General features: G+C 40.2%; 1 pseudogene; it reads right to left on the bottom strand.

Annotated features, from left to right (window-relative positions):
• Positions 1–615: 615 nt before the first annotated feature.
• Positions 616–25,426, bottom strand: LOC129348441 (ribonuclease 3-like; annotated as a pseudogene).
• Positions 25,427–27,528: the final 2,102 nt, after the last annotated feature.

The raw sequence follows: 27,528 nt of genomic DNA on the forward strand, positions 1-27,528 counted from the left end.
TATCAAGTATGTAAAGTCACTTTTCTTCCACTGTGCATGTTGCTTCCAGGCTTTTGTTGAATAAGTAATCAAAGAAATTCAACTTTTGCTGTTCTTTTTATATAATTTATGTTATAAGTTTGTCATAATGCACTTAAAACATTTTTGAGTTCTCTCTCCATTTAGCCACGATTGTGCTGTTTCTATAGGCGTGCAAGACTATATTTTGTGGTGAAAAATTATCCAACAATGAGTAAAAATGTCAAACACAACCACAAACCGTTTGGAATTAAACATTAAGTGAACCAACACATTTGAATTCTGAGTGTTTGTTTATCATTTAGGTCATTTATCTGGTTAAAAAAGTCAAAAAATCTCTTAATGCAACAGAATCTGGCCCAAAAATCCCTCTACCGAACTCTTTATGCACTCAATGCCTATGCATCCACATACATATGCATAACAAAGAGCATAGAGGGGAGATGATGGGAGCTGCTAGTGGATGTGAGAGCTCTGTAATTGTGTTTTTACTTGGCAGCGAACGAGATGTTATAAACGGCTATCAGAGAAAAAAAAACAAAACACCACCACAAACTATCTATTTTCCTTAAGTGGTGGTTGATGAAAAGACAATGACGAGATGAAAAACAGCCCAGAAGTGAAGCAGCGCATCGAGGGACACATCACCATCGCACTCCTTCAAATCTGAAGAGTGGATCAGAAGTGCGAAACCTCACTCTTGAAAACACAACAGAAACAAAAAACAACAAACTTTGCTCTCGACACAAACTTCCAGGACGATCGACATGGTTGAGGATACTCGGCTTCCCCCTTGTTTTATTGGTTCTCCATCTCTGGCTCGGCGTCCTGCCCGAGCTCTGGGCGAACACTTCAAACGGCCTAATGTTCTGTATGTCGCAGCCAACCGGATGGTCAGGCCACGGCTCTCTGCCAGCCATCTTGCATACTGTAAGCTAATATTCAACACTAAGGCAAAGCGTGTGAAAGGCTTAAAGTGTGTGGATGGGGAGGGGTTTGTGTCGCACTTACATTTCTCCAGCGCATCCATCGCGGCTCCCATTTCTGCCTGTTGGATGCTAGATTTGATTTTTTTAAAGAAAAGGAGACAGAGAAAGAAGGTGTTTAGCATATTCAAAATGTCCCAATATTGAGAGGATTATCAAAAGTGCATTCTATTTGTTTTGAAAGAGCCCCCTTTTCACTGAACAATCCCAGGTAACACAGTGCACACATTTGAAAAAGGTAAGCCTATTGGCGGCTCGGCGCTGGGCACTGTTTACAGCGTCCTTCACCGTATATATTACGTGTGATCATAGCCCAGCAGCGGAGGTGGCGGCTGGGAGCTTAAGTCATGTAAATATAAAAACAGTAAGCTGTCAAAGATCCCGCAGAAAAGGGACAAACTTATCGCCAGCTTAGAGCAAGAGAGAGCGCTTTCAAGTGAGGGGGTCGTGGAGGGGGGATTTCCACATGTGGAGGGGAAGATGTTTGATGGATTTAGGTTTCATTTTTCGCAGGCTCAGCCGCAGCTTTATCGCCAACCTCTCCAACCCTGAAAAGGCCCCATCGCATAGAGATTCTTTACTTTAAAAAAAACGCACACAGGTTGGTTGCAGTGTCGCCTCGTCTTCTTCGCTTGCGCACACACACACAAACACAAGTGATATTTCCATAACACAATTTATGTCAAATCAATAATGAATCGATTCATTTTCATTCTGCATAATGTCTCTCCCGATAGAATAGGCCAACAAGAGCTTAATTGCCATAATAAACACCATCAATAAAGTGCAGCCATTATTCTCGAGCCCATTAGTGGTGCATTGAAAAGGAGAGCGCCTTGTCTTGTTGGGGTCTTATTATTATATCGCAGTGTCTTACTCACCTTGGGCCTTTGCCACAGCCGATTCGCTCGCCTTTGAAATAAACGGCGACGGTGTAAGTTCGGGCGTGCGAGGGTCCGACTGTCTGCAGGGTCCTGCAAAATCAAAGAGTAGAAAAAAAAAGGGGTTTAGAATTGAGACTTAATAGCAATAAAAAATACCCAAGAGAGAGGCACAAGGACACAGAGGGACGCTGCCCTTCAGAGAAACTAAATAGGGGGTGAAATAAAAAAAAGTTTTCAATTGGAACAAATGTAATTCATCTTAAGCGGCGAGTTGAGTTCTGCCATCTGAGGGATGTATAAACAACTTTTTTTAAAGCCTCCCAAACTCCCCACGCTCATCTTCAAGACACCAAGCGTTTGGTAGCAAATAAAAAATAAATAAATGACACGTCGGGGAGAGGAGCTGCTGAAAATAAAAGAATGACAATAGTCTTTGAGCGACCCACAAGTGTTTGGTGGTGCGCTAGAAGGGTAAACAACAAGGGGGAATCTGAGAGGGGACGACGGGAGAATATCACTCAGCTAATTTACAGATGCACCTCGCTTAAAAGGAGGAGAAGAGGCAGGCTGTCAACTTATTTCTGCAGGGACACGTGTACATGACAGTTGTTTGAAATGTTAACATTAGCATAAACATCTTCAGACCCAAGCTGCGAGTCGCCTAAATTATTCACAGACAATTTACTTATTTCAGGAGAGTGATCCATTTTTAATGCAATGTGGTCACTTATGACACTTTATCAATAATTCAGCCGCCTTTCTCTCACTTACAAAACGAAGACAAGCGTCGCATGTGCAGAGCAAATAAGATACTCGCGTAGTTTTAGGATCCGGATCTCAACAGGAGAGGAGGAGAGGAGTGTCATTTGGAATTATCACGACAAACGAATCGGAGGTGAGAAGCCGGAGCAGCTTCGGCTCAGGCTCAAAGCTCCGACTTACTGACTCAGCTTGTTCTCTGTACAACGTGAAATGTGCCTGCTCCCTGGTGTGCCCCAGCCCAGATGAGATGTACAGTAAAGCGTCGGCGCAAAGGGGTTGAAGGTGTGGATCTGTCATCAGGCGGACACATTCACAGGGGAACCTTTAGCAGGGGGGCTTCGGTACATTAACTCCTTTCCTTCCTCGTCTTTCGCTGCCCTTTTCCAGCCTCTATCGGTCACTTAGCCTCTTCTTTCTGTCTGACTCACACTATTCTTGGACTCGTGTCAGATCTAGACTGTTGTGGAAGTTCAGCAATGTCGAGGCGGACACAAAGAGACACAATGGAGACTCAGATGACTTCAGTTGCTAGTAATGTTTACTGCTATCAGGCTGAGTGAAACCGACAGAGCAGCACTACATGCAAGCAATGGCAGCATTAGTTCTTCTCTCTGATCTTTAGGGGTATATATTGTAGTTGGGAGAAGGTCAGATTTAGATTACAGACCAATATGGGGACAACTAGTGTGCTTAGTCACGTCAAAATAGACAATATCTAACCTCAACCAGGGCAGAGAGTCCTGACATATCTTTCTCCTACAGCGTCTGCTTGTATAAAGGCCATTATGACCTTAAAAAGAGAAAGAGTCATTTTTCCTTCACATGGATGGCGACAACACAACAAAAAGTCAACGGATCTTGGGGCATCGACCTTGCGAGGAGAGCAAGGACAAAGCAAAGTAGTAATTAGACTCAAGGGTGAAGCTAAAAAGGTTAGCTTTATGTATACATATGTTGAAATGCAGGTTACTGAGCAGTTCTATTTGTTTTTGTTGCAGGAGAAGAGCTGTGTTGTCAAAATGAAAAAAAAAAATCAGCATCCATTGGCCAGATAGACGGAATAATACACCGAAAAGAAGAGCTGGAAAGAGGATTAAAAGCTGGAGTTCATTGTGCACAGAGCTGCTCCGTCTCCAACCGCCCTTGCACCTCCAACCAACCCCCGTTTTTTTTTTCCTCCTCAGAGAACACACTGTCAGTTTCCATGGCGACACACACACTGCATCATGGCAGCTCTCAAAAGCCTTCTATCAAATGACACTTGCACCTTGACTTTTTGACAAATAAGAGGTCTCTTTGGGTATGTTTATTTATCACAACAACAGAGACCTGTACACAGATACTCACAATGCTCGGGGCCCGACGGCAAAGAGGGAAAAAAAAACTCCCATGAATCGTGTTCGGTGCACATTGCTGGAACACGTGACGCCTGACCCATCTGAACTGCAGAATTTGGGTCACGTTGGCGTGAACCCAAGTGTACAGATTCATAGGAGTTAGAAAATGCTTAGGCTATATGAGCCACCAATCTTCTAAGCTAAAACTGTAAAAGAATGCATTTAATAGAGTATAAAAGGATAAAACACACATATATCCACATATTGAGTGAGCAGTGTGTGATAAACTTTCTAGAAACAGCTAAAATCCATGGATTATTGATTGAAATGAATAAAATGTTACAAAACATTTAATAAAAAATGGCTAAACAGTAAAAATGAGTGGATAAACACTTGGAATAGAGATTAAAGCAATTGATTAGTGGTTGAAATAGCCAAATGTAAATACTAGGGGATGCAGACTTTATTGAAAGTGAAGCTTAAAGTCGATGAAGAGATACTGGAGTTTTGCTATCAGAGCTGTTGACACTGTGGGGAATAAGGAAATTAATGAAACAGAACTGATTTATGGCGATAATATAGTTTTATATTCTTGCATTAATATGATCAGAGGTGTAGTGGTGTTTGTTTATGTTTCGGAACGCACCTATGGCATTTCAAGAGGTCTGCATTTTTAACCTTGCCTAGCAACAAATCGCTTTACGATGCGTTCCTCGTTCACCCATTCACACACAAACTGAGCAATTTGGGGGTTCAATGTTTTGCCAAGGACAAAGCCAGGGGTCGAACCTTGACATTAGTAAAAAAACAGTTCTACCATCTAAACCACAGTCGCCCCACCAATAATCCAAGTGGTATTTTACATAATGAGTCAACTATAAGTGCCCACTAAAGATGTCCTGATCAAGTGCATTTTTATGTTCATTTAAAATTTAGCATCTGGTAGATACCCAATACCATTTTCCCAGATAATATACACTTCAAGCATTGCAGGTGAGCTGTAGCAGCTCTGACTGTTCAATACTGTAGCAACCTTGGAGCATTGGGGGAGTTTAGCTAGTAAAGGGGCACCATGACAAAGTGTTGAAGCTTAATGACCTCCAACCGGCACTTAGCTGTGAAATCAAGTCAGGACAAACTCGGACAGCATTTTTACATCATAGTTGATTATGAAACAGCTGTTTTTATGGCTTGTTAACGAGGCATCGGGCTTAGCTTCTCGCTAATACCGATCGATTAAAAATTACATCCCGACTTAGCAAACAATCAAACATTATACCAATTTTATAATAGTTTAAAATATTATCAGGCAAATATCTAACTAAGTAGTTTGAAACATTACCACAGACGCAGCAGGTTGTAATTAGTATGGCATTGAGCAGCAAAGGTGAATGAACAGAGCTAGTGTGTTCTCTGAATAATTCAATTCACTTGTTGCAAGCAAATGAAAGTGCATTCAGATCATCAGTTGTAAAGAAAAGTTGTAGAGGTCAAGCTTATCTGATAGTCTAGACTATAAAAGAGAAGCTAAATAAGCTTTTATGTCTTGCAAGCACAAGTAGCCCACAGGGTCTGTAATGCCTCTCTGCATCACAAATAAAGAAACCATCATGAATGAGAGAAAGGATGTTAACATGAGCTGAGTGGAGAATGGATTTGAATCCACTGTGCCACTCAAAGGTTACCAGCTTTGTCATATATTCATACTCAATGTCTGAGCTGTGAATCAATCAATACAACAACGTATTATTCAGATTTTGAGTATTTCTTATCCACACTTTGAGGAGGGAAAAAGGTGGAGTGCAGCACTATACCTACAGTTGTCAAGTGTTTGTCATTTTATCTTCTCATCTGATTTTCAGAATAATTTACGGAACCATTTGCAGTATTTCTATCCATCTATATCATATGTCATATTACTATTATTGCCAGTGTTACTTCTTTCTTTTCTATTCTAGCCTTATTTTGGCTTATTTTTGTGCTGTATATTGTGTGTTGTTATGGAATTCTGCTATCTAAGCAATATCTGGCACAAGAAATTCAATCAGGATTAATACAGCTCTAAACAAAATGTCACTCCGGGCACATGAAGTGATTGCTTTACTTCCTAAAGCTCCACTTCGGAGCGCCTCGCCGTGTTTTCTGGGGTCTTACTTGTAGAGCGGGATATCAGGCTCCTTGCCCTCCGTTCTCAAGGTCAAACAGCACTGCTGCAGCTGAGACTTGGGGTCGTTCCAGTCCTGGTTCAGGATGAACTCCTGCAACACAAAACACAGCCCACATCTAATCAAAACTCCTTCCTCCTCCACCGCTAACTTCTTTCAAATAATCAGAAACACAAGGAATAGAAATCAGCCGCAGCTCTCTCCGCCAGTCGCTCATGCTTTTATTTCATTCTTGCCATCTCCATGCTTTTAACCCCCCCTTCCTTTTGGACTGACTTATTTGCTCTCTCCCTCTCTGACTGGCTCTCCATCTGTGTCTTCGCGGTGAGTACAAATCACAGGCTACTTAAGACAAAAGCCAATCCCCGGCCAGAAATAAAGAGCGTCTGGGAGTCTCCCAGGTGTGCAGCCCTGATACATTTCTCTTATCCAAGGGGGACTTCTAAAAGCCCTTCCATTAACAGGGAAGCAGCCTTGTCATAAAAAGGCAGACTTTGAATCCAGAACTGTCTGCTCCTATTAATTTTCTACAGAGAGTGCCTCTGCTTCTGTTGCTCGCGCTACCCTACTCTCTCCTGCTTTGCTGCCCCCCAACCCTCCATCGCTACTGCTCTTGCTTCCGTGCTGTACTTCCCCTTTTTTCTTTCCCACTTTTCCTCTCTCTGGGGGGCATCCACACTCCTTTAGCCTAAAGCAGAGAAATTTGGCTGTTTTGAAAAAGAGCGTAGCTTATAGCCCACCTCGAGTACAAGCCATTTCCACAGATGCATTCACACTCGTGAAAACTCCCTGTATATGCATAATCACGCACTGCAGCAAAGAAAAAAAAAAGATGCAAACATAAGGAAAAGGCGCATTTATGTCCCTGGTTTTGCCTCTCTATTTCCATCCAAATTGGATGAAGCAGCACAGTGTGCAACACTGTGGTTTCCAGAAGGCTATGTAAGGAGACGTGCTGGCTGTTTCACAACTTTTTCTCTTGGAAGTGGAAATGAGGTGCTCTCTTGCAGCGACCATGACGCAAAGCTCAGCTCCTCTAGAGCTGGGAATTCTCCCTGGAGAGGCACACCAAGACAGCAATTAGCATGGCATATCAGACCACTGCAGCAGCTTCACAAGGAGAGGTCTGCGCTGTGTGGGTACATGAGTGTGTGTGCATGCCCGTTTAGGTACCAGAGTGTGTTTGATAGTTCGCATCTTCTACTACGGCGGCTGTATTAGCAGGAAAGTGGGCTAAATTTGGATTTGGTCGCCGGATAAAACGCCTGTCTTTTCTTATCCACGTCTGACCGGCGAAGCCTCCTCGACTTATTCAGCTCCAGGAGTGGCTGCCATCAACAGCACTTCTCGGATCAATAGAAAAACACTGATGACCAACATTAACAGCCCAATACATGCATCCCGACACCGTTGCGATCGCCATTAAAGATGACTAAAATAGCGGCCCGAGCTGCCATTGTGAGAGGCATTCAAGAGCCAAGAACCACTTCAGGCCTTGCATCGACGGCCGGCGCCATTAGGGCACAGCCATTAGCTCCACTCCCCGTCAAATCCTTAGTTCTTTCTCAGGTTCCCCCCCACATCCCAGCTCAGCAGCTCATTGATCAGGTGAGAGCGGCGAGCTGCTATCAATAAGGGCTCACCTTCAGCCGGGGGAAAAAGCAGACATTCATGAAGGTGTGCACAAACTCCAGATCCTTGTCAATGTAGAGAGCAGCGATGAAAGCTGCCAAAAGAAAGAGGGGAAAAAAAAGAGAGTAAACATAAAGCGACACACAAAAGAGAAAGGTCTGTTCAAGAGTTGCTTTTGAAGTAGCATTAACAAAGACTAGGAGACGGACCCCAGCTGTGGAAGGCCACGGTGGCGTTAACATAAACAACTGGGAAAGATGCAGTCGCCTGCCTTTTTCCATCAAACTGGAAATTGGTATAGCAAGGGCCACACAGAGTTCAAGGAAACCTCTATGTCACATATAAGATAAAAGTGTATGTCAAGCTGAATTGAGAGTAACTGACGGTCAAAAAAAATAAGAGATTTGAAATGTAAGCAGTAGGTGTCATCTTCATCTCGTCTGTTTTTTTTTCCCTTTGCTATTCGCTTGCATTGGCTGTGACTAAGACGGTGGGACACGGGAGAAGAATAATAGGTAATATTTCAGGAGGCCAGCGAGGTTCTGCTGTAGCTTCGGGGCACGACGGCTCATATACAGAAGAGCTGCACTCATTTCCAGCGTCGCCCCTTCGTCCTCCCCTCGTGTCATCAACCCTGCTCCGGCCCGAAACTTTCAGGGATCATTTGAAAGGCAAATGATATGAAGCGCCGTGTTGTTTTGTGATTTGTGTCTACCGAATGCTGACCTGGAACGCATTAGCACTTCTTTTCTTTCGTTGTTTTTCCCAGTTTTTTTGTTCTGAGTCTACCAATCTGGAATGGTTTATTCTTTGTTTTGTTGCCACTGCTGTGCCTGTGTTTCTGTTTGCTCCCCCCTGTTGGCTTAATATGGACTTTAGAAGTTGTGCAAGTGGGTAAAAAAATGTATTTATCTGTGTTTAGTTGCAATGTTAAAATATATAAAGAGTGTATTGCTATATTCTTATTTTTTTGCAGTTTTCATGTGTGACATTTAATCTTTAAAAATAAATAATCCAAGAAATTCAACTTTTGGTTCTTAGTTTTCATGATTAATGGCTTTTTAAATACTTATAGTACAAAAACAGACATTTTTAAGGTGTCTCTACTTCTAGTCGTTGCAGTGAAAAATGAGCCCACAGTGAGTTAAAACGTGGACAGAACCAGAAAACAAGTTCCTATTGCCAATGCTGCTGCACATGTACAGTCAAATACGACTAAATTATGATAAACAGGTTAGAATATTGTAGATAAAAACTTACTAAATGTAGCTAGACAGCAGGAAAAAAAAACAAAAAAATGTAATTTTTCTTGGAGAAATAGGCAATAAGATTTCTAAATCACTTAATATAATCGAGCTGAATCAGACTTTGTTAGTGTATTACAAAAACAGAACCCCTTAATTCACATCTAGTCAAACAATAGGACTAAGCCCACTAGCCAGTTATGAATTATTATGATTTTAATTCATATTTCCATGTTGTTTGTGATAATAGTCGAGGCTCTCAAGTCAGACTAACCAACCTAAACTTTGAAGTAAGTACCAGATGGTTTTTCTTCAATTATTAAACTGAATCTTTACTAGTCTTATTGTCAGATGGTCTAACATTTAGAATATGGCACTGGCAGATAAGAAAGTGTTTACAAACTAAAACAGCTTTAAAATGTCAGTCAGCTGTTGCCTCCAGAGCAAACTAGTCTTTTACTTCTTTGATCACTCTAAACAAACTAATTCCCATTGTTTAATCAAGAAAGAGACTAATAAAGAACATAAACTAGCTGTATTTTCATCAATTTGATGTTTTTTTGGCTGCAGTTATGAGACTTACTACCTTGAAGCGACTGGTGTATTAAAAAAAACGGATGAAAATGTCACATTTAGCAGCTAGTGGAAACTCACCAACTCTCATTTCTAATATCCTGAATACCCAAAAGTCTTTCTGTCTGTCTAAATTGGGGCCGATAAAAATAACAATTGGGTAATTGATTATTTTTTTCTTCAGCTGCCAAATGTGAAAAACACACTTCGGAGGTCCTGTTCTAAGAAATTCTATTAAGCCTGGAGAAAACCACAAGGTTATTAATAGCTTATTAACCGTGGGAGATTGTGGCAGCTGGAGCTGGTGGGATTACAAAAAAAAAAATAATAATAATAAAAAAAAACATCAATGACTACTCTAGTCATACTAAGCACATAGGGAGCATCTTGCAGTGTCTTCAGAAGAAAAGTGACTGTCTTTGACATCTAACACAAAGGGAACAAAGAAATCAATAACGGCACTTTATGCTGCCGTCTTAAACTGCACATTCTGCCGAGACATACGAGAAGAGAGGTTGAATGGGGGTCTACTAGAGGTCTGTAAAGATTGCGGGTCTATCGGTTTTACATTTCTGGAAATGAACCAAATAGCTGCAGGACATACACTCCAGCAGGTCGGCCAGCGTCTTGGTCCGCAGGGCGACCGGCCGCTTGGTTTTGTCGTTGGTGATGGCGAAGTCCTGCATCCCCAACTCCTCGGCCACCTTGGCCTGTGTCCGGTTGTTCACCAACGAGCTGCGGAGGAGCTGCGGGAAAAACAAACAGACTTTACCTGCATGGAAGTGTACAGAAAAAGAAAAGACACAAAAACGTAATAATTCATCTAAGACATATGCGGAGTAAATGTTTCAGGGAGATTGCTTCTGTTAAATATTGCATCGGAGCCGAGCAGATGACAACATGTTCGACTGGCTGAGGTACATTTAAGTCTCTAAAAGGAAAAACACAAACATGTTAAATATAGCTGTGAGATGTGGAAAAAGAGCAAATGGAATGCAATATGACTGTCTGAATGTCTTGCTGTGATATGCCCTCCTTAGCAGCACACACGCAATCACAATCGCAGCCACACAAACACACTCTAACACCAGTTGAATAAGCACTTTTTTTTTTCTTTTTTTTCCCCAGATTTGAAATCCATTTCAGATGTGGCCTCATCTCGACTCTTGGGTATTTGTCGGAGCTTTCAGTCCGACGAACGAAAAAGCTCGCTGGAAGCTTTCACACAGGTGACGTCATGGCAGAAAATATCTATAAATGAATATCTAACCGCAGAGGTTCTTCTTGGGTTTGAGTCCGGTTCAATCCCTCCAAGCCTCGAGCGGTCGGCCTTCTGAAGAGAAGTGCTGACGCTCGAGTTGAGGGAGTTGTAATGCCGTTTGACGCTGTCAGAAAATGGACTTGCGCGTTCAATGTGTGATCGTTTGCTTTGTACCTGTGTGTTGCAAGCCGTGCGAGTTTAGCACACGATCTCTCGCGCAACTTTATTTTTCAGACGCTTGACAGCTCCGGCTAAGAAAAAAAAAGTGCCAACAATGATGTGTTATTGAAAACCAGTGAACAATTTTGTCTCATGACAATACCCATCACAAGGAGTACAGTAAACATACAGGCACAGTGTGAGGCGAGGAGTGGAAGAGAGTTATTTTGTCGGAAACAAGCGAAAGAAGGAAAGGGGGTGAAAATCTGGATGGCACCTGGAGATTCGCAGAGTGATAGGAAGGAAAAGAAACAACACATATGTGCACATAAAAGCACACCTGCAACTTCTTTTCAGGTAAGAAAAAAAAGCAAAGACCAGCAGTTTCAGAACACAGACTAAAGACAAAACGCAGGTGAAGATGTGAAAAGTGAAAAGTGTTTTTTTTCAGTCTGTGAAGAGTTTGTGTGCGATAAGAGGTTTGACCTCACTGTTAAATGTCCTTCATGGTGATCAGGGAAGTGGATGAAGAGATACTCCGTGGCCACCAGCTGCATGATCGAGTCGCCCAGAAACTCCATCCTCTGGTTGTGGCCGCTGGAGAAGAAGAAAGGAAGACAATATTGGTATTCATTAGGAGAAATAAATCAACCTGAAACCCCTCAGAATCGGCTTCAGTATATTTAATGAAAGCAGGCAACATTTTACCTTTATACTCTCAAATTTCCCAGATACAAGCCCTTAAAGTATAGGAGTAGGTCAAAATTGTTGTGGACAGTTTTTAACAGAATTCATAAATGTTTTTTTGTGCCCTGAAAATTTAAAGCGTCTAATTCCTACACCGGCGCGGAAATGCTATAAAAAACAAGGCAAATTATGCAAATTTTACTCAAATTCAAGGGCCTGTAACTTGCAAAGTGTACATAGTTTGAAGGTTAAATTTTGCATGGCTTCATTAAATAAACTGGTTATAGCACACAAAAAAAATTAGGCTGTAGACATATTATGATACATCCCTTAATATTGATGCTTAAAGTTGGTAACAGGAAAAACAAAACAAGTTTTAGTAATTATTAGTGGTGGGATGCAATTAAAAAAATAATCTAATTAATTACACTCTTTGTAATGAATTAATCTCAATTAATTGCAGTTTTGTCAAATAGCAATATTTGACACAATAAGTGAAGTTTTTCAATTCAAATAAAATTGTGGTTGACAGTTGAATCAATGAATAGACATGTACGTGTTTATAATTTAAAATTTATTTTAAAAAAGGAAAATGGGACATATAGAAAAAAGTGATTTTGATGACTTAAAGCCTGAATTTAGTTGTTTTTTCCACTGTATGGCACATAAAATCAGCATACGTAGTTCAAGGAGCTTCAGAAAGTTGAAAATTCAGAGATTCATTCTGTTTTCATCTTTTCTGGGTCTGATAAATGGTGTAATTTTGATGGTTCTTTTTATAGGAATATCAATTTTTATTTATGTAATTTTTTTATAAACAAAAAGTTTAGAATTAAGTTACTAAAAGAGATATTTTTGTTGTTTAGGTTATTCCTCCTCCAAGGAGGCAGAGCCTCGACGGAGTAAAAACTTAAACCACAAAAATGTTTCATTTCTATTTATCTGCATTTTTCATCTGTCTGCTACATTCACAGATTATTGCAAATCTAAGTGCAATTATAGCGATTTTATTCAACATTTTAAGACTTTCTGTAAACTCAAGCACTGTCTAGAAAAGTGTTCTATTATGGGATGGCTACACCGTTAGCATGACTCGTAGCTAACGTTAGCTCTGGTGCTAACAGCAACATGTTTTACATTGAGGTGATACCGTCGGCTTGAAGTAACGCAGTGATCAGAAAACTCTTTGTTGTACAATTTGCACACAACCAGGCTTTTATCCAAGCTGCCATCAGGAAGATGTTTAAAAGAAAACTTTCTGTCCAACAAGCTCAATCTTGTCTTCCTTCATTTTTCACCAGTGCCTGACTTCACTCAGTGCTTCCTGTGCTTCTTCTTCACGGCTACAGACAGACTTTAGGTTCACTACCGCCACCTACTGGGCTGGAGTGTTCATCAGAGTTACCGGTGTGCCAGAAATGAGGGAACTGCGGAGGGTGCAATTAATTGTGTTATTATTTTTAACGTGTTATTTTCGCTGTATTTAGTTAATCGAAATTAACGAGTCAAAGTCCCAGCCCTAGAAATTATATTGTGACACTTGGAGTGGATGTAAAACTAATTTGGTTGCAGTTTTCAACAAAGTGAAGTGTGTTTTTCATTTTATAGTATTTTATGTGTCTGTGTTCTGTCCTGTGGCTTAAAAAAAATGCAGGAAAAAATGCAAATAATGCAAATTTCAAGGGCTTGTAACTTACAAAATGAATCTAATTTACTTTATTTAAGTTATCGTAGAAAAAATAAGCAGATTCTGACAGGGTCTGGTGGGAACTTCTTTTTGGTTGATTTGGGGAAAAAATACAGCTGCAGAAGAAGAGGAAGGAAATGAAACGGTTGGATAAAGTGAGATGGGGAGAAAAAAAGACGGAAAAAATGGGAGCAGGGAGGGTTTCACATGAGGTCACTCAGTTACACATCAGTGGGGCATGAAAGGCATCATGCTCTCTCGACAAATCTACCAGGCTTTTAGTCCTTTAACAGAAAACGGCAATGTACATTTCATGGGCGGCCTCTGGGAACGGCTGCTCTGACAGACTGTGTGACAACTCGGAGGCTGGCTGAAGTAGAAACCGTTATGAAGGAAACTCTGGGCTTTGATTGCGATCGAAATTTTCAAGCTACAAGCAGCATCGGTCGGGTCCTCGCATCCTTGCTGGTCAGCGAATCCAAGCATCTCCACCAGGTGGTGCTGCGACTGAGAGTGTATTTCGGCCTATGTATCTGATGAAGGCCGGACTCTGGTCACGCATGTAAAGTTTGAGGCAGATGGAGCCAGTTTCATTGGCCCACTGTGACCTGTTTGGTAATTTCATTGGTCTGATGTGACGAAGCTAAACATACTGGTGACATGAAGCTTGGCCATAAAAATCTAAAAATCAGCCGCATCATTGAATAAGCCACAGGGTTCAAAGTGTGTGAAAAAAGTAACGGCTTATAGTCCGGAAATTATGGTATGAATCATAATTCAAGAAGGCTGACTTCCTGTTGGGTTTTGTGTAAGAGGCTTTTTTTGTTTGCCCTGACGAGTTCCGTATGCGTACCGAATTTCGCAGCTGTAGGTGAAACGTGGTTTGGAGGCTGAATTTTCATAATATTGTGGGGGGCGCTATTGAGCCATTCCCCTCAAATATCACATTATTCGCAGGTCCTGATGTGTGTGCAAACATCAGCACATTTTGAAGTATTTTTAGGGCCTAAAAATGCATTTTTTTCGGCAGATGAAGAAAGTATAATAAAAACCCATGGGTTTCACTAGGGTACCCTTGGTGCTCGAACCCTAAAAAACAAAGCTGGCGGATGGGGAGGAAAAAAAGCCCTGGTACACCTGCAGGTAAGCCTGTCAAAAATCCAGTTGGAGAACATCTTTTAACAGTTCCTGTCCCCACACATGACAGCGTGAGAGAGCGGCTGCTGTAATGGTCATTAATTAAACAGAATTATAGATTAGCATTGCAGATGTGGGCTGGTGCTGTGCCAGGCAGGAAGGAAGCGTCGGTAGCGTGGGGGTAAGTGAAGCCATGTGAGCAGGGAGTCACATATCCATCCATGAGCTCCAAGCAGGAGGCCAAGTCTGAAGATGAGAGAGAAAGATGCAGAAGGTGGAAGACGAGGAGGAGGTTGACATCAAAGCGGGAGAAAGGTCAAAGTTTATTGTCCAATTTTCGGCGGCTCTGCCTTTTATGAGCCGCGGCGCATCTGAGCCAAAGAGATCTGAGGTTAGGTGAAAACGCCGCGTTTAGCAGCGAGTCGTAACTCTCGATTACTCGCTCTTTTAATCTTTTCTTTCTGTTTAATAATTGTTCAGCGCAACAAACGTTAAAAGGCCAAAGAGAGTCGAAGTATCAGGATGCAAAAAGAGTAAAAAACAGTCGATTCTCGCATTCGTAAAGCTGGAAGTAGTTATTTTTCCTCTGATGAAAGTTTTTGAACTCTCATCTAACCCCACCTTCAGTAACAGAGGGAAGCTTGTTTCCATAATCACTTCTCTCACCCATGTAGTCGTACAAAAAAGACAGAAGAAGTTTATTGGCAGATGGTGACAGCTGTAGATTTGCTTGTTTTCTCTATCAAAACAATCCAAATGTTCAAAATGTTTAATTTGCAACAATAAAAAACACAGGAAATCTCAAAATGAATATCTACATACCACCATTCAACCCAGCCCTAGCAACAGGTTGAAGTTTCATCTAGAAAAGTAAGCAATGAAATTTTTGTCAAACTTTTCAGAGAATAACTGAAAACATACTTTATTGTGGCATATTGTTATCGTGATATAAAATAATCCATATGGTAATATATGATTTTTTTTCCATATCGCCCAGCACTAATTTGTTTGATAAAAATTGAAAAAAAATGAATAAATATGTACAATACTTTCACAAGTATGCACAGGTGTGACCAATGTGAGAAAAACTGGTGGTTTAGATGCTCTAGATGGGTTAAAACTTGCATTTTTGCCTCTACAAACTAGACATTTTTCACTCTACTCTGCAAAACAAGCCTTGAAAGATTGTTGGTCACAGTTGACGAAATCGTGCCTTCTTAGTTGCACAGAGAAGCACCATATTTTCTTAGTTTTTTGTCACAGAATCTGGCGCAAATGGTTTATTTTTGGGAAAAAAATTTTAATTAGTCGTGTAGAATAAAGCGATTATTAAACATATTAAGACACACCTTCTCTGTCGGAACTTTACGCCACACGTTACGTTCAATGACGGTCAGAAAGCTGAAAATTTGACAGTTTTGGCTCAAATAAATGGTGTAATTTTGGTGATATGGTTAAAAGACGACACACATTGTAATCTTGTTGGGGGGGGTTTAGATTTAGAGGGTTAAACATGATAAAATCTTCACTTTATAAGAGGAGAAGCGGCCTCTCAGAGTCCATTTAAATGTTTAATACAAGAAAAAAGAGTAAGATTTTCTATGTGTCTCTAATGGATTATAAGCACATTCATAAGACATTATAATGAAATTCTAAGGCTTACATTCATGGAACTTATAACAAAGTTTCTGAAGTATTCGTTTCAATAGTTTATTAGCAGTTAAATGATGCTACAACAATTTGGAGGATTTACAAGCAACTTTTTGGTGGCTGCAAATAAAGCCAAAAAAGTCCAAGTGATTTGAAGTCTTTCTTCTTTAGGAAAAAGGTGACATACTAATTAAAACAGAAAATGGCATCATCACATCAAATGCAGTGGCCAATGGCGCAAGACTGCCTGGGATCAGCCTACCTACATCGGGTCATTTTTAAGTTCATTTCAAAGTAAACTGGGCGTTTTAAGTGTGAAATTGCTGTCTGTGTGAAGTGATTTCGTCATAAAGGTGTTGAATCCTTGTTTGAAGCCACTTTGAGCTTGAAATTATACATCTAACAAACTAAAGACTGCACTGACAATCTTCCTCTGGTGATAAACTAGACTATATAACAAAACTAACTAGCTCTAGGCTCTCTAATAGGAAATTAAAACTGCAATTCTCCTTCATTTCACCGCTTGTCTTTAATCTGAGCCGTAATGTCTGAGCGACACCTGTCAGCTGATGTGCAGAGCTTTTCATCCTTCAGTCCGTTTGGCCTTTGGCCGCTGAGAGGCCACTCCAGACACAATCTCCTGCCAATCATAATACATCATGTGAGAGGCAGCTCGCAAACTGTCACTGATGAATGGGGAGCTTCACAGCAGGCACTAACAGATATAGAAGGTTTAACCACCGCACAGATTTCTATAAAAGGGCTTTTGTCGAGCCAAAAACTGGAGACCAAACCCAGCACTTGGACCATGCATAGCAGGCATTCAAGGCCGAGGTACGGAGGCATCGTGGAGACCAGACCACAAACTTTTGAAGATGACTGAGTGGGGATTCTGTCGGGCAGGAATCATAGATTTCTTGTTATTCTGTTGCACGAATTTTTAATACCGGTGGATGTGCAGACTTTGGTTTCTCAACTTTCATTCATCTGGTGTAGGTTGACAAAACCCTGCCTCAATCTTGAAAGCACATGTACACCAGTTCTGGTGCCTAAAACCACCCCAGTCTCTTGTTGTTGGCCACTACAGTTGGTAGGATGTTGCCATTTTTGGTTTTAATTGAAATGTGACGTTTCAGAAACTAATGATTTTGATAATCACTGTTATTTTTTTGGTCTCACACTTTATTTGTTTTGTTGTAGTATCACTTAACTACAAATAAACTTGTGACATGGATGCTTCATGACCATTAATATAAGTAGCATTATTATACGTACTTGCTAAAAGTTATATGCAACAATACATTTACATGATGATGTCACGAACGTGCTGTTAATGCAATAGGGTCCCACTGGAAACTGCGATAAATGTGATGGTACCATTTAATGTTCAAGGAAGACTTGATGGCTTTGACTTCACTCTCCATATATTTATATGCCAATATTGCATGCTATTAACTTCGTGTCTTCTTTCAAAGGTGTTTGTCCTTTTGGAGTTTGATCTTACCAGTGTTGTTTATCCGTTTCTTTTCTATCTTCTTAGTCTTCCCCTTTTACATCACCCTACCTGGTCGAGGCATACGGCCACCCTCCCTTTTTCCTTTTAAAAGGGAGTTTTTTCCTCTCACTAAAATAGATTTTGTTGGGTTTTTCTCTACAGTATAATATCTTAAGGTCTTGACGTTTAATGTGAAGTGCCCTGGGATGACTCATGTCATGCTCTCACTTTATTTAAAGCTCACAAAGTGATGCTAGAGGAGTTCTCTTTGTTTCTTTATAACTGGCTAAGAGTCTAATTCCTCTTTGAAATACTGGTGTCTCTATGTATTATGAATGCTGAACTTATAATACATTATGTCCATCACTTAAACTCCCTCATAGCCCTTGTAATCGGTTATCATGCACGCTTATAAGCACTGATGAGTTTTATAAAGCCTGTAATGCATTATAGACTAAGGCTTCAACAGTTAATCAATTAGTTTTCAACTATTTTTAAGGTAAAAACCTCTAAAATCTCCAATTTGAGCTTCTTAAAATTAATTTTCTGCTTTGTTTACCTTCTGTGACAGAAAAATAAGTGTCTTCGGGTTGTGGACAAGACAAGACATTTAGCATCTTGGACTTCTGGAAACACAGGTCGACATTTTTATACTATTTTTGGACATTTTAGAGACCAAACACCTAATCGAATCCTTATCTAGTTGCAACCATAATGCATTATAATTGATATATACCTAAAGATTACATAAGAGCTTCTTAAAATTGAATATTTTCTGGCTTCTTTCTTCCTCTATTACAGTAAACTGCATATCTTTGGCTGGTGGGCAAAACTAGACATTTGTCATTTTGGGCTTTGGGAAATCCAGATCAACATTTTTTGACATTTTAGATACCAAACAACTTCTCAAAAATAATCGACAGATAAACCAACAAATCTCGGATTTCAGCTTCTTAAAGTTGATCATATTCTACCTTGTTTATTCTCTTTTGGTTGTGGACAAACCAAGAAATTTGGCATCTAGTGCTGTGGGAAACACTGATCGGGACTTTCAACATTTTCTGACCCTTTAGAGACCAAACAACCACTTGAACACTCAAAAAAAAGTAATTGACAGTTTAACAACAATAAATGAGCTTCATTAGAAGTTAAGGAGTGTTTAAACTTATCGCCAAATATTTTGAAAAACTTATAGTTTTGATCTGATTCGAGTTTCTTAAAAAGAAACATTTTCTGCTTTGTTTATCCTCTTTGGGCTGTGGACAAAACAAAACATTTGTCATCTACTGCTTTGGGAAACCCAGACTAACATTTTTCAACATTTTAGAGACTGAACAGCTAATCGAACCCTCAAGAAAGTAACTGACGGATTAACTGACGATAAATGAGCTTCATTAGAAGTTAGGAAAAATTTAAACTCATCGCCAACTATTTTGATAGATTTTTTTTTGTTTGTTTGTTTATCCTCTTTGGGTTGTGGACAAATAAGACATTTGTCATCTTGGGCTTTGGGAAACCCTGACCAACATTTTTAAACATTTTAGAGGCCGAATAGCTAATCAAACATTTCAGAAAGCAACAAATCTCAGATTCCAGCTTCTCAAAATTGAAGATTTTGTGCCTTGTTTATCTTCTTTTGATTGTGGACAAACCAAGAAATTTGGCATCTAGTGCTTTGGGGAACACTGATCAATCACCATTTTCTGACACTTCAGAGAGCAATCAACTAATCAAACACTGTAGAAAGTAACTGACAGATTAACTGACAATGAATGAATGTATTTTAATTGACCTATGCCAGGTACTGCAGGGACACAGATACATAGGAAGTAGCTGAAGCTTCTTTTCATGTCACTGCGTCTTTGAGGTCCAGGACACAGCTTCATTAGGAGTGCAGGGACGTTGCGTGATGCAGACTCCCACATTAAAAATAATCACAGAGCTTCTTAATGAAAAGGCTCTGCCACAGCTCATGAGAGCGTGAAGAGATGACTTTGGGAAAAGAGGGTGACAGAGGAGGGAAACAGAGACCAAAGGGAACTCCCTGATCATCCCACACTTCATGTCAACACGCGTGTCGACAGGGTTTGATGCGGATTTTCTCCGAAATCTAGAAGTATGCCGGTTGTAGAAAAAGACTGACAAGGGGTAGTGGGAGCTAATTTCACATCCAACGGGAGGCAGAGTGAGAGAGGAAACGGCGGAGTGACAGTGAGAGACGGAAACGAAAAAAAGGAAAGAGATGGAGGTATAAAAGAAGAGATAGAGCAGGTCAAAGAGGGAATGAGTTGCTGTGTGAAGCGGCACAAAGAGCCGTCCCTTATTCACTTCAACAGCAGAGGCATAATGCTCCCGTAAGGTGGGGGAAATTGAAGTAAAGTGTGGAGCCGAGGTCTTTATTCGCCTTTGACTTTGATCTAAAATACCTTTAACAGCCCTTCTGAAGAGGCGGCGACGGACTGCCCGCTCCCAAAGAAGGCAGCACTCCATTTTTTAAAACCATTTTTTCCCCCCTCTTTGGTTCTTAGGGAAGTAATGTTCTTGTTTCATATGTGCATGCTCCTGTGAGGTTCAAACATCACCGTAATCTGCAACTACAAATACCAGTGGAGTGGTCACTTTGGACTCCAACATGCGGCGGACGTGTGGTTTCATGTGAAGGGAAACAGCAAAAAGAATCTCCTCGAATGCTGCGGGAATAATTTTAACCACATGAAAAGATCAGTATTAATTCAAAGTGGTACTTTGATATAATGGAAACTGGGTCTCTTCTGGCAAAAAACTGCACAGAACAGAAAACAGTGTTTTCACTGCAGAGTGAAAACATTGCCTCGACTTTGCAGTTAAGTTTTAATGACGCAGAATCTTTACAGACTTGCTGTTTAATGAACAAGCCTTATCTTAAAGACTTATTTTTCTTCATATAGCAACTACAAGCTTCACATTATTTTAGCTTCCTTCTGAAACTAAAAGCAGCATTTTTTGTTTTGTTTTTTTATGTGAAAAGCAAGGCATAACTGAGCATTTCCACCTTAAAATTGCAGCGAACCAATGATAAAAATATAAATTTAAAAGTCTTGAGTTTCATACATAACAAACCAAAGGAATAGATCCAGTCAACTTTCAGAGTGGGGACTTTCTGTATCATTATTCTTCTTTAAAATAGGTTTCCGGTACAATAATATGCAGCTAACTAACTCCAACTTGCCATTGTGCAGCGTAGAGTAGTTTTACAGTGTTTAACCAGAGTTGTAGGTGAGCTGGTGCACTCAAGATGCACACAGGTTGGTGGAAATGGTTCATGAATCCATGTACTAAACAGGGCCATGGCGCAGTTATATCCAATTATTTTAATGACTTTGATGGAGAAAATTAGCAACGGTTTTGAGTTTGAGAATGAAGCCGTAGCGAGGCGTGCACATGATTTGAAACAATGCAATTAGCAACTCACAAATGCTGCAAATTAGGATATAAATTATGTAGCGGGGTTTAAATGTCATGTCACTTGTTTGACAGATTCATGCCGTCCTCCGTGTGTGACAGCCTTCTGATGATGTCTTGTGTTGTAAGGCTTCATCACGTTTTAAATCTATTACACAATGAATCTAGAACTGGAGATGAACTTTAAATAATTAGAATGCAAATTACTATTGTATTAACAGTCAGAAAAATTGTGCTTGTCCACAAATTGTTCAGCCTTAATTAGAACTAATTTACACTGAGAATATTTAACATGGAAAGTACAACTTTTTGCAATAGACCACGAGCAACGAGATGTCTTAACTACAGTGTGCACAATGTGACTGATGCCAGCCTAAATAAAGAGATTAAGCCAATACTGACACGATTTAACCCCAGTTCTTATTAATAATGACTGTTTTGTGGTTTCTAGTCATGATATACCCTGTCATGGGGCTACATAAGCACTTAACCCTGCAAATAAACTTTTACTGTTCTGTATATTCATTCAGACAATTTGAGTACAAAGAAGTTCTGTCCAAACTAACATCAAAGCTGCAACATTGTTTCCCTAAATCAACAAGATGTTTGGTCAACAAAATGTAAGAATATGGTGAAAAATTTTAATCAGTGTTTGTCTTGTTTTTTCCACAACCCAAATATATTCAGTTTTCCTTCACGAAGTAGGGAAAAAAAACACTGAATATTCACATTTAACAAGCTGCAACCAGATAATGAAGATCTTTCTTTAAAAAAACACTTCAACGGATTAATTATTCGCTGAATGTTGTTTTAATAGTCGGCAACTAATTGATTCAACACTGCAGCTTTAGTTAGTAGTGCATTATAGGCATATTCATAAGACATGATAATGCATTTACAGGCTTTTTATATAGGTATTGTCAAAAATATTCTAATTTAACAGGCTGGAATTGGAGAATTGTGAGCTCAAACATACTCAAACTAAAGCAGTTTTTGCACAAAAATCTGGGCATGAGAAGCATCCTACAACATCTTAGAGGAAACAAGGTTGATCAATTTGGGAGTAAAAATTCAACTCTTTATAATTGCAAGAGACACAAATATTGTATTTGCTGATTTACTTTAACTTCCAGTTTTGTGCAACATCAATCACTTTGATAAAATCTAATTTCTTGTATAAATTTTTCAACTTTCACTCTCAAAGCTGCACAGTACTTTCACTTAACAGAAACTGGAGAGTGAGACTTTGAAGTGGAATCAGACGGCGGCGATTTGATCCACATTCTATACATCTTTCTTTCATATATGGCTCTTCATAAATGGTAAGACTGCATTGGATTTCTATCTATGATATATACTCTTATGGGGCGAGAGAAGCAATCAGTCTGGCTAATTTACCCATCTTGTTCAGACGTTGCAATTACAAACGGAGATTCTGCTCCCATCTAACACCAGAGTTGCAATATTACAACATTTTCCTACAAATGCACCAAAATGTAAAATATAAACCCTGTAATTTGTGCATAAAAGGCTTCGTACAACATCTCAGAGGGGTCATTTGAGGGGGAAAAAAGCAGACTTTTTCCAGTTGCAAGAGTCACAAATATTGCAGATTTACTGATTTACTCCAACTTCCAGTTTTGTGTGACCTGACAAAACCCAATTCCATGTTTAAATGTTTTAACTTTCTCCTCTCAAAGCTGCACAGTCCTTTCGCTTAACAGAACATGAAGAAGGCTGGTGTGACGATGTTGACATGATTTTATCCCAATTGTTATTAATAACTGACTCTTCATAAATCAGAAGACTGTATTGCGATTTCTCTGATCTATATTATTATGAGGCTACAAAAGAAATCAACCCTTCTTTTTGTGTTTGTTTGTCCAGTTAAGTAGAAAGATGAAAATTCTGCTCCCAACTAACACCAACATTGTAATATTCCAACATTTCCCTGAAAACGTACTAAAATGTAAAATGAAAACCCTGTAATTTGTGAATCAGCAGCCTCGTACAAAACGTGAGAGGGTTAATTTGGGGGAAAAAATTTGACTTTTTGCAATTCCAAATGTTGCAGATTTGCTTCCAGTGGTGTGCAACCTGACAAAACTTCATTTCACGTATAAATGTTTTCACTTTCTCCTCTCGAAGCTGCACAGTACTTTTAAACAGAACTTGAAGAGAGATGGATCCGTTTCCACCGACAGTGAAATTCTTGCAACACCCGGCTCTTCCGCTGTGAGAGGAGATAGGAAGCTCAGCGCCTGGGGGCCTCAGCTCTCCATCTCTGCTGTCTGACGGCAGCCTCCGGTCTCCGGCTCCTCCAGACTCGGTCAGCTCCCATTCCTGCTTCTTACAGCGTCTCCTTCTAGGTCAGTTTGTCCTCTACTGCTGCACAAAACGATAGGCCGAAGGCCAACCGCTGTCCTGTCTGCTCGTCTGCGGCCTACCTTATTGTCTGCCCTCCCGTTCAGTTATCCGACCTCATTCTTCTCTCTATCATGACAGTGTGACCTACTTTGGTGTAACCTTTGGTCCTCGTGGGCAGCCACAGCTCAGTTCCAGCTTTCAAGTCAGTCGGCTCTATTTAGGTCAACGTGCCTTTGGCTACTAATGAGCTAATGAGCATAAATTACCCTGAAAATATATGAATTCTTTCCTTTCGGCCGTAGCATTGGAATCCAGTGAAATAAAAAATGCATAAGATTAAACCTCCACCGTACGTATACAGCGATTTAACACGATGTCAGAGAGCTGAAGTCAACCTTGAGCTGGAAAGTCCTTAAAGTAAAGCTCAGTAGGAGACAAACCTCTGGACCTCTAATCAACTTTCCTGACCCTGAGTGAGGAGAGATTTGACATTTAAGTGATGGATTAGAACATGTCCTGTATGTGTGAATGTGTGCACATACAGTAAAACACACACACACACACACACAGAGCAATGTCCTTGTGGCAAAACCTAAGCAAGCAATTACAGAGTGCAGCCTGCCAATAAGATATCAGAGGTGCGCTGCCAAGGCTAATTTGCCTTAGCTGTCAAACCCACTATTGTGTTGCGCTGTAAAGCTCAGAAGTGAGTTAAGCTTAATTGCAAATAACCCTCCTGTAGTCAGAATCAGAAACACCTCAAATTGGAGTGAACAGTCTCATTAGCGGAAACATTTTGTTAGGTAAAATTGCGAGTCTTCTCAAACTCTTCGGAGTAAATGAGTCTGTTTGTGCCGCGGCTACACAGAAGGAATGACACGTTTTCGTTGCAAACAGACCGAGCCGTTCTCTCGCCGATCAATTTTAAGTCATCTTTGTAGAAGTTTGTAACTTTACTGACTATTGAACAAATGTCATAACAGAGGCAGAGAGGAGAGGGAAGGGAAAAAAAACAAAAAAACAAGAACAAAAGTTCACCGGTGTCAGAGCTTAAACGAGCACAGAGGTGCTGTGAAACTCCGGAATTAACAGAAAAGAACATCCAAATGCATAATAATGATTTGTTATACGTATCGTATATACAATTTAAATTAAATTACAGTCCAAGTATTCACTTCACCGTCAAGAGAGAGAGAAATCTGTCAAATAAGAGACGCAGTGAATTGAGAAAGAGTCATTTTAAACCTCCTGCCCTGGACAACCCAGTGAATTAAAACCCCATTTCCCATGAGGCATTGGGGTTATGGCCTCACAGGTACCGGCAGACAACAGATATGGAGTCCTCAGAGTCCCAAGGGTCTTTTGTCTCTCTCTCTCTAAGCGGTGAAACCCTCGGATTAGGCCAAAAAAAAATTAATAGAAAGAGGTAATCTTTCACTGGGGTGCTTTGAACGTGATATTCAAGCCATCATTCGTTATATGAGCAGCCAGAACATGCATCAGCTGCGGGGGGTAAACATAACGATGATGTGGGAGGAGGGGAGGCGGCCACATTCATAACAGATATAACAATTTAAAATGTTCCACGTACAAAACTCCCAGATCATATTATGCATCACATCATGCCTCATCACCTCTGAAGGGAGACGTCTTTTTCTATAAATTCAGCGGAACTGGCTCGCTTTGCATTTTAATTGGCCCCCTATCCTGACAAACAAACAACTGACTGTACTTACAGGGTGAGGTGGTTGAAGCCCACGGTCCTCAAGGTGAATGCTCTGGCCAGCAGACGCACATGCGTGAACAGAACTCCGATGGAGTCCTCGAAGCTGGTGAGCTTCTGGAGCACCGGAGATGTTTCGATCAGCTGCCGGTCGGTTTGAGGCTCCTGGACCTAAAATAAATGCAAAGGAAAGGACGGTTTGGTGATGAAATGTAGACCTGAAAGACTGCAAAGAGCTCAGAGAAGCATGTCAACATGCATTTTGTAGAAATAGTTACTCCGCCAAGGAACGGCAGAGTTATGTGACGATTGGCGTACATTTGTCTGTCTGTTCGCAACATTACTCAGAAACTGACTGACTGATTTAGACAAAATTTTCAGGGAAGGTCAGACATGACACAAGGACCAAGTGATTAGATTTCGGCAGTGATGCGGCTTATAGTCTGGACCCATGGATTTGTTAAAGATTTCTGTATCATTGTGAGATAGCGGCATGGTGTCACTGTAACCATGACAACAAATGAACGCTACGTCAGCTGCCTGCTGATGATCACATGATTGTGATCCTACTACAAATTGATCGCTGCGGACTTATCGGGACTCATCTGTTGGAAATGCTACAAAGAACAATTTATTAAATTGTGAAGGTGTTTCCGAGTCCCATGAATTCCCGCTGTTTAGGTAATGCGATTTGGTATCCATACATAACATACACATACATAACACATTACGACTGTGTCAGAAAGCCTAAAAACTACATGAGGCATAGAGAGTTTAGCAATAAAATCATTAGGCCAATAATTTTGAAAATTAACTGTCCTTCATTTCATCACAAGAGCAAGGATTTTCTGATTATTTGTACTTCTGGTCATGGTTGTGCCGTTTTCGTAGGACTCTATATTGCAGTGAAAAATGAGCCCACAGTGAGTTAAAGTATGACAGGAACAAAAAACACCCAGCAAGTGCTCGAGTTTGAGTATGTTTTTAAGGAAAAAGGTCACTATTCTCTGATTCCAGTTTCTTAAATTTACACATTTTCACAATGGTCTTTCAAATGCATTTTAATGCCTTCTGAATATGCTAATAATGCATTGAAAACTAAAGCTGCAATGATGAATAGATTCATTGTCAACTACTGAACCAATATTGTGACAAGCTATTAATCAGTTTGAGTGCTTTTTCTAATAAAAAAATAAGTTGAGAGGGTTAATATACATGCACCATTTCAAGTACTGTAAATAATTTAACTTGTTCCAGGATAAAATTCCATGCATAACTCGCTTATGTTTCATGCAAATAAAAGCTGTTGTTGAATTCATCTTGTATGTCTCATAATTAACCGAACATGTGCTCTTGTGCTTTAGATATAAACCAAAATGGAGACAGAAAGTGAAGCTTCGAATAGTAAATAAATATGCGTCCACTAACAACCCCACACACACACAAAAAAAAAAAAAAAAATACTCAGTGGAGTCGTTTTACTTAAGTGTCACATAAATTCCTTTAAATGAAACGAACCTCTGCAGTCTGTGCTGCTGGAGGGCCTGTTTAGAGTGTGCGCTTTCACTCCGCCTCAAAACAAACTCAGATGATCTGCGGCAGATGGAACCTCTTAGTCATTAGGTTTTAAGTCAAACAGCTCCAAATCTGGTGATTCCTACAGTCAATTAATATCTCTGGTGACTCAGTGATACTGTAAGTTGTTTTGTTTGTTTTTTTCTTCTAAATATCAGAGACTCCAAACCTCACGACTTTGATGAGACTTGAAAGAAAATGTCTTTTTTGGTAACGAAAATTGCTCCAGATTATGCTTTTAAACGTTGGCTTCGGGGGACCCGGCGAGTTCAGAGGTATACGGGTTCAGTGAAAACATGCGGCTCGCTTTAACTACAGTATTTGCTCGTGACTGTGCTCATTAGGAAAAGAAATGATATGCTAAGAAAATATGTGCATGCATGTTTGTTGAATCAAGAGATATCCTTATGGGTGCATTAATTAGGCTGCTAGGATCGTCTAATTGGTCTCTGCGTGGTACAACTGTTAGCTTGACCAAGACATCTTTTCCACAGAAAACAGAAACACCGAGACACGTAATTTCAACTGGACATTCAAAGGGAACTAAAGCACATTCACTTGACCTTGTTAGCTTGCTCCTATTTTTTGTTATTTGCTGCACACTATAAAGAACCCTGAAAATAAGAAGAAAAAAAAAGACGACATCCAACAGCTCTCCAGGGGGAAGATGGCCACTTTCTTCATTTTCCAACATTTTTTTTTTCTTTGTCTGTGTTTTTAAGAAGGAATGACAAGTAAACAGCAA

The sequence above is a fragment of the Amphiprion ocellaris genome, unplaced genomic scaffold (assembly GCF_022539595.1).
Source record: "Amphiprion ocellaris isolate individual 3 ecotype Okinawa unplaced genomic scaffold, ASM2253959v1 Aocel_unscaffolded209, whole genome shotgun sequence".
NCBI lineage: Eukaryota > Metazoa > Chordata > Actinopteri > Pomacentridae > Amphiprion > Amphiprion ocellaris.